Raw genomic sequence first — 7,889 nt, forward strand, 5'->3', positions numbered from 1 at the left:
CTAGTTGTTACTAATTCACAAAAGCTTTTTCTGCAGTTAAATGTGTTTATATGTATTTGTAAATAATTTCCTTAAAGCGACAATGTGGCCATCATTCTGATGAATTATCTGTAAGGGCAGGAGCCTCAGGCACTTAACAGAAATATCTGGAGGAGTTCTGAACCAAGGGCTGTCTGCAGAGTACCCTTCAGGCTAGTGTGATTCCCTCAGTCTAGCATTATCCTTCCCTCAGCCTATACAACTGACTCCCAACTAAAGCCATTTATGTCAATGTTTTAAAAAGTGATTTAATTACTCATATGCAAAACAGTCTTCAAGATCCCCAGGCAGCCTGACAAATAATAACTACTTATTTTGGATATAGTACTTCACAATCCTCTATAAGTGTTGATCTCAGCACTCAGTTTTAATTTTATCTATTTGCTTGCTTGTTCTCTGTCTTCTCATGGATTCTCAGATGTAGACTCCTATTTCCTACCTCCAGTTTGTGGATTGGATCTTAAATTCCCCAAAGGCCGCGAGCCTGTAAGGAAGAGAACCATTTAGGAGGTGGGATCTCTGTAAAGGAAGTTAGGTCATTGGGAACATATCCTTTTTTTTTTTTTTTTTTTTTTTTTTTTTTTTTTTTTTTTTTGAGATAGGGTTTCTCTGTAGCTTTGGAGCTTGTTCTGGAATTCACTCTATAGCCCAGGCTGGACTCAAACTCAGAGATCTACCTGTCTCTGCCTCCCAAGTGCTGGTATTAAAGGTGTGCACCACCACCGCCCAGGACATATTCTTTTTTCTTTTTTTTTTGAGGGGGGGAGAACACACTTTTATTTATGTATTTTTTATTAAGAGATTTTCTATTCATTTTACATACCAATCACAGATTCCTCTTTCCTCCTTCCTCCTACCCCCCAGCCTTCTCCCCAACCCACCTCCCCATTCCCACCTCTTCCAAGGCAAGATCTCCCATGGGGAGTCAGCAGAGCTGGTACATTCAGTTGAGGCAGGTCCAAGCCCCTCCTCCCTGCACCAAGACTGTGAAAGAGTCCATAGGCACTAGGCTCCAAAAAGCTGGCCCCACATTAGCATCCCTGTTTTGCCAAACACATAAAGATATACCACTTACCACATGCTTCTCAGCTTGGCCAGGTCATAGTTTAGCACCTGCAATACCAAGTTGGTGTCTGCCATGGGACCTGTCCTTCAGTTATACTCAGTCCTCTGCAGGGTCAAGCTTAACATGTTATTTTGTCTTAGTCTTTTTCCTTAAACCTATATTTCTCGCATCTCTAATATCTGAAGCTATGACGTGAATAACTGAGCCTCCTGAATAGGAATAGCCCAAACTCCTGATTCACCTCTGCAGGAATAGCCCACATTGCTGACTTTGCAGGAATAGACCACACTGCTAACTTCCTGCTGCATCTTGTCTCATCTCTGTCTAGACCTCCTAGAATGAGGCTTTTAATTATATTGTTTCTTTTAGCAATGTTTGCTTCTTCCTTATATCTAGTTCTTTAGGATTATCTTAGTTGCAAGCCTCATGCCACTTCTCCCTTCTTCCCTCTCTGCTCCCTGTTCCCAGAAACAACCAGCAATGTCTTGTGCTGAAAGAAAACCATAATATGCTGCATGACCAACCACAGAAGGGAATCAGCTGGCATTTGTTTTTATCTTGTTTGTTGCCTGTGAAGTGATGCTCTTGTATTTCATGCTTCTCCCATGTAAGGACGAAGTTCTTAGAACACATCCTACATGTGTTTGATATCTTTGTAACCATCTGCTTTATATTCTTTTCTTCTAGGTTTTTCCGGTAGAGGCTGTGTGTCTCTATGACTAGCCTGTCATGCACAGACTGAGAATTAATAAGGAGCTATAAAGGCCTACTGGTCTTATTTGGTTTCCACAAAATGCTTCAATTCATGGGCATGGTAAATATTAATTCTGTCCTCTAGAGTTCTTGAACACAGCATTTTTTTTTCAGTCAGAAAACTGCTGCAGATTTGTTAAGAAGTGAGCTACCACAATAATGCTGAAAGGAATTAAAATTTTTTTTTAGTTTTTTTTGAGATTATAATTACATATCTCCTTTCCCTTTGCCCCTCTAAACTGTCCCATATACCACCCCCATGCTCTCTTTTAAATTCATGGCCTCTTTTTTTATTAATTGCTATTACATACATATATGTATATGTATATACATGCATATCCTAAGTATAACCTTCTCCATCTGCACAATGCTGTTCATATGTATGTTTTCAGGGCTGACCATTTGGTATTGGGTAACCACTGATATGCTCTTCCCTGGGGAAGACTATTTCTCTTACTCTCAACATTCCTTAGTTGCCTGTAGTTCTTTATGTAGGGTTGAAGTTTCATGGGACTTTCCCCATTCACTTTGGCATGTCTACTGATATCATCCTTGTTAGGCTCACACTTACGCAGTCATGCTGGTGAGACTTTACAGATGTAGTTTCTGATATTATTAGGGACACAATCTTACAGTAAACTCACTGGTCCTTTGGTTCTTACAATCTTTCTGTCCCCTCTTTTGCAGTGTTACCTGAGCCTTAGGTGCAGGAGTGTTTTGTAAATGTCTCTATTGGACTGGAGAAAGATTGTTTTCTTAAGCAAGTACAACAGAATTGTACTCTGAGCATTACTTTTGGCTTTGGACAAAACAAATAACCTAACTTGGTCTTTGTTTTTCTTGTAAAATGGGGAAGAGGATAGAAAGTTAAGCTAACTCCAAAGTCAAATTGAATGTAAAAAGTCAACCCTTGAACTTAGGCAAAAGGCTAAGATGTGATTAAAGTAAACAGCTTAGGATTCTGGGAATCATATCACTACAGAGTGCACTTCACAGTACCAGTTAAAATAATATCAGCTGCTGTGTGTAGCATATCAGAGCCTGCTAAGTACTGTGCATGGAAGCCCTAGGAGGTGGTGCCTCAGAGATGAGAAGACTTCAGCTTTACCACAATGCACCATCACTTGCCATATGACCATAGTATTTGTTTACATTTTTATGTTTTTATGTTAATGAAATTTAAAAATTCAAATAAGGGTTGTATAGACAAATTAGGAAAAATCCCCATAGTGTTACCTTAGCGTGTTCTTGGAGCTTATTCCTCCAGAATTCATGGCCACTTTCTTCACATCCAGTTTTTCTAAGATGCTTCCATTGAAAGTTCCATAGAAAGTTCTGAGCTATATGGCTCATAAACTCTCTCCCATGCATTCACAATTACTGAGTTTCAGAGTCCTCATCTTTGTCTAGTGAAGTAGTGAAGTTAGATTTTATTGGTGTTAAAAAAAATAATAACATTAGCCCTTCAAAGAAAATCTAGTCCCTCTCAGTTAATTAAAAATCGTCCTTATTTCTGTCCTTGTTGTTTCCCCAACACTCCACAGTCAACTTGACACAAACTAGAATTATCTGGGAGGAGGAACCTCAACTGAGAAAATGTTTCCATTAGATAACCTGGAGTCACTGTCAATGGTACAATATCTGGGTAGTGATTCTGGGTTGTGTAAGAAAGCAGAATGAACAAGTACTAGGGAGCAAGCCAGTAAGCAGCACTCCTTCATGGCTTTTGCTTCAGTTCAGGTCTTCAGGTTCCTACTTCAAGTTCCTGCCCTGATTTCCCTCACAGCAGGAGTATGATCTAAGAGCTGCCAGGCAAAATAATCTGTAGCTAGAGTTTTCCTGCCTGGCCCACGGTCAGGACAAATCTCTCTCACCCACCAGTCCCGCAGCCGCTCAGACCCAACTAAGTAAACACACAGAGACTTATATTGTTTACAAACTGTATGGCCGTGGCAGGCTTCTTGTTATCTAGCTCTTCTATCTTAAATTAACCTTTATCTATTAGTCTATAAGTTGCCACGTGGCTCGTGGCTTACCGGTATCTTAACATCTTCTCATGGCGGCCCCTGGCAGCGTCTCTCTACCTCAGCCTTTCACTTCTCAGAATTCTCCTCTCTCCTTGTCCCGCCTATACTTCCTGCCTGGCTACTGGTCATTCAGTGTTTTATTTATTAACCAATCAGAGCAACACATTTAACATACAAAACATCCCACAGTAATAACCCTTTTTTCTCCAACTTGCTTTTGGTCATAGTCTTTAATAAAGCAATAGAAACCTAACTAGGACCATTTCTAATGTTTATTCCATATGAATCTTTTATAATAAATTTACTCCTCACTTAAATAAAACAACATTTAAAAAATATCAGTGTAACTGGTTATAGTATGGGGCTATAAACATTAGAGATGCTTGAAACCCCTTAAATTGCAACATTTTGTTTTCAGGTCTGTATCTATTTTTCTCCAGAAAGTCTTAAATAGATCTATGGCCCAAAAGATGCCAATAACTGCTGATTTAGATATGATTATTAAATTAAGGGATGTTGAGTGCCATTGTTTTTCTACTTCTTACCACCTAGTGAATTCTCATATTTGAGGAATTTGCTATGAGCAGTGATACTTGCATATTATTTGAATTAGTTTCTGGATTTCTCTTTCTTTCTTTTTCTTTTTCCTTTTTTTTCCAAAAAAAATTAAAGATGAAAAACATTTGGAATTTGTATGAAGAGACAGGTCTGGAAAAGGTTGATTCCAGTCTCCTGCTGGCTGCATCTGAAACTGTTTAGTTTTATTTTTTTTTCTTTTGTTGCCAAGCAACTCTACTTGGCATTAGTAATAACTTCCGGAAGCTTAGAACTCCTTTCTCAGTGTTAGGATTTGTAACAACCAGCTCTGTAGCAATTGATTATATTCAACTTTTCTAATTATACTCACAGATAAATTGTACATATTAATATTGCATATGCTATTGTGACAAAGTACTGTGGGTTTCAGTGGTACATTCATAAAAATCCCCAAATTCCTGTCTGCTTTTGAGGGTCCTTGTGATTCAAGTGGGACTAACCAGAAAATCCAAGGTAATCTCCTTGTTTTCAGGTCAGCAGATTAACAGCTTTAATTCCATCTGCAAACTCAATTCTGCTCTGCTATGCCAGGTAATAAATTAACAGGTTCTGGGATAAAGCATGTGGATGTCTTTAGGGGACCATTTGCTTATCACATAGTAGTGCTAAATCTTAATCAGAAATAGAAATGAGAAGGCTGAGGATGCTGCTGAGTGGTACAGCGTGTACTTAGGATGTGTGAAGCCCTAGGTCCAAACTCCAACACCAAAAAAGGAGGAGTTGAGTCCAAAATATACCTGCATAAAATAGCAAAGTGACAACATTTTTGCTCCTTCTTTGCAAACATTTCTGTGCTTAATTGATTTTGGAATCCTTGACAAACTGATTTAATAGGAATAGTTGCTACCTAGGAATGCACTTTTCTCTGAGGGGTGGTATAAAAATTTCCATCTATATATATCCCGTGACACCATGAAAATGACAAATTCATTTAGTGGGCTGTAAACACTAAATAAAAGAATAATGGGCTACTAAGATACCTCTGCTGGCAAAGGCATCTGTGGTCAAGCCAGAGGACCTGAGTGCAATCCTCAGTACCCATAGCATGGAAGGAAGAAACTGACTTTTTTTTGCTTTATTTCTTCCCTCAGTTTTCTGCCTCTGTTGACTCAATTTGGTGCAATTAACATATTTGTTTTACTACATGTGTGTTCTGGCATTTTTGAAAAATTTGTTTTATAGTTCACAAAAATTATGAAAATTAAAAAACAATATGTGTACGTCTGCTTAATATCCCTTCATTGCTGAAGAGCTATCCATGACTTCTAGTCTGCCTTTCTCTACATCAGGCTGAAAAATATTTGAACACGAGTGGTACAGTTGACATACCTAGGATTCCTTAGAGAACTCTTTCTCATCCAAAAGTGGCTGCCTAATTATGCTGTTCTCAAGCATTAAGATGCACAGATGTCACTATTCCAAAACAGACCCTACCCAGGAGGGCATAGGTTGACATATGCCACAAACAAGAGAGTATAAACCATAGGTAAGAGTCCTTTATGCATTGAATCAAAACGTTGTGAAATATTCAAGTCATATTCACTGAGCATTCTATTATCTTAACAGAGAAATGAGGGTTTTTTTTGTTTTTGTTTTTGTTTTTATTATGAGATATCTTGGCTAGCCAGGTGTGGTAGTGCACTCCTTTAATCTCAGCACTGAGGGAGGCAGAGACAGGAGGGTCTCTTTGAGTTCGAGGCCAGCCTGATCTACAGAGTGAGTTCCAGGGCAGCCAAGACTGTTACACAGAGAAACCCTGTCTCAAAAAATAAAACAAACAAAACAGAGAGAGAGAGAGAGAGAGAGAGAGAGAGAGAGAGAGAGAGAGAGAGAGAGAGAGAGAGCTTAGTTATGAGGAATAAACATCCATTCAATGAAAAAATGACATTTATTGGAAGAACAAAAGATACTTTGGAAAAGTGAGTAGTATTCTCAGGCCTTAAAGTTCATCCTATCCTACCAGGTTCCCTGACATTAAGACAATGCTTATTAAGTTTTGGTAAAGTGGGTAAATGAGTAATTGGTAGATGAAGGGACAGAAAAGCATCAGGAATCAAAGTAGATGATTTCACTGGCTCTAAGTTTGCCCATGTAATCTAAACTTACAGCTACACTGATCTGCTTACATGTATCAGTTCCACTTGTCTATTTCTGATAGATGTAAATGACTGCTCTATTGTGGTTCTTCTATGCGATGTCTGGCCTATCCATTGATCTGTTATGGAGTTCCTGGAATGTGGGACTTTTAGAGCTGAATAAGGAAAGTCTCAGGTAAAACAGCATTCTTTCTTTCCATGCATTGCCTCAGGGCACCTTACAAATTAATTCCATAAATTTATACTCTTGTAGTCCCCTTGAATTAATTCATTAATTCTGCCTGTGGCACAATGTCATGAGATTTAATGAACCTCATTGGGTCAGCACAAATTGGTTTGTTTCCCCCACACCTGGTTTGTCTGCTTGGTTCAATTAGTCTTGACTGAGATACAGTAAAAGCTATAGACAGATAAAAACCCATCAACAATTCAGTGTATCAAGTTCTCGAGGAAGGGGCTATTGAAGCATTGTGGACACTAATAATCCAGAGATGTAACCTAGCATATTATTCAGATGTTCCCAACAAAAGCAATTGTCCAGGATAAGGGAAAGGAGTAAGGAAAATGGTGGGATTGCTGGGTATCCTGAGATCACTCTCCTGCCCTTCTTCTTCTATCTTCTTTTGTCTCCTATTATGGATCTACCTTTATTTCGATGCATTTAACGACAACAAACATCAGCTACTTACATTTTTTTTCTAACGGAGAAGTGGTATGTGGATCTTTATGTACACTTGACAATGGTTAATCTTGATTGTCAACTTGATGAGATCTAGACTCTGAAGACAATTTTCCAGACACACCTCTGAGGGATTATCCAGGTTAGGTTAGCTTCTGGGCAAGCATGTAGAGCTGTTATCTAGCTCAAGCTAATTATAACAGGAAAACTCACTCACTATGGGTGGCACCATTCCTTCAGCTGGGATTCTGAATTGTGTGAAGAGGAGAAAGTGAGCTGAGAATAAATGTTCATTGCTTGCTCTCTGCATACTGATTACATATGTAATATGATCAGTTGCTTCAAGCCCCTGCTTCCTTTACTTCCCCACCACAGTGGACTTCACCCTTGAACTATAAACTAAAATCAACTCTTTCTCCCCACGTTATGTTTGCCAGGATATTTTATCATAGCAAGAAGAAAAGAAGCTAAAACAATATGCAAGATTCTTTTGGGGGAATCCTGGCTCACAACTATTTTCCTAGCATCATTGTTACTTTTTACTATGTTGACATTTTTGCTGATAGTGTAAAATCTACTGGTGCTTTAGAATGAGTTAGACAGTGACACCAAACCATACTAGTAGTTGTTTT

General features: G+C 38.7%; 1 long non-coding RNA gene across 1 annotated transcript; it reads right to left on the reverse strand.

The window, feature by feature from the left end:
- Positions 1–300: 300 nt before the first annotated feature.
- On the reverse strand, positions 301–7,504 carry LOC131918339 (uncharacterized). The gene is made up of 3 exons (XR_009380958.1): positions 7,268–7,504; positions 3,095–3,264; positions 301–523 (listed from the first exon to the last, which is right to left on the reverse strand). It is a non-coding gene; the product is annotated as an uncharacterized LOC131918339 (long non-coding RNA).
- Positions 7,505–7,889: the final 385 nt, after the last annotated feature.

This window comes from Peromyscus eremicus, chromosome 8b (genome assembly GCF_949786415.1).
Source record: "Peromyscus eremicus chromosome 8b, PerEre_H2_v1, whole genome shotgun sequence".
In the NCBI taxonomy this organism is placed as follows: Eukaryota; Metazoa; Chordata; class Mammalia; order Rodentia; family Cricetidae; genus Peromyscus; species Peromyscus eremicus.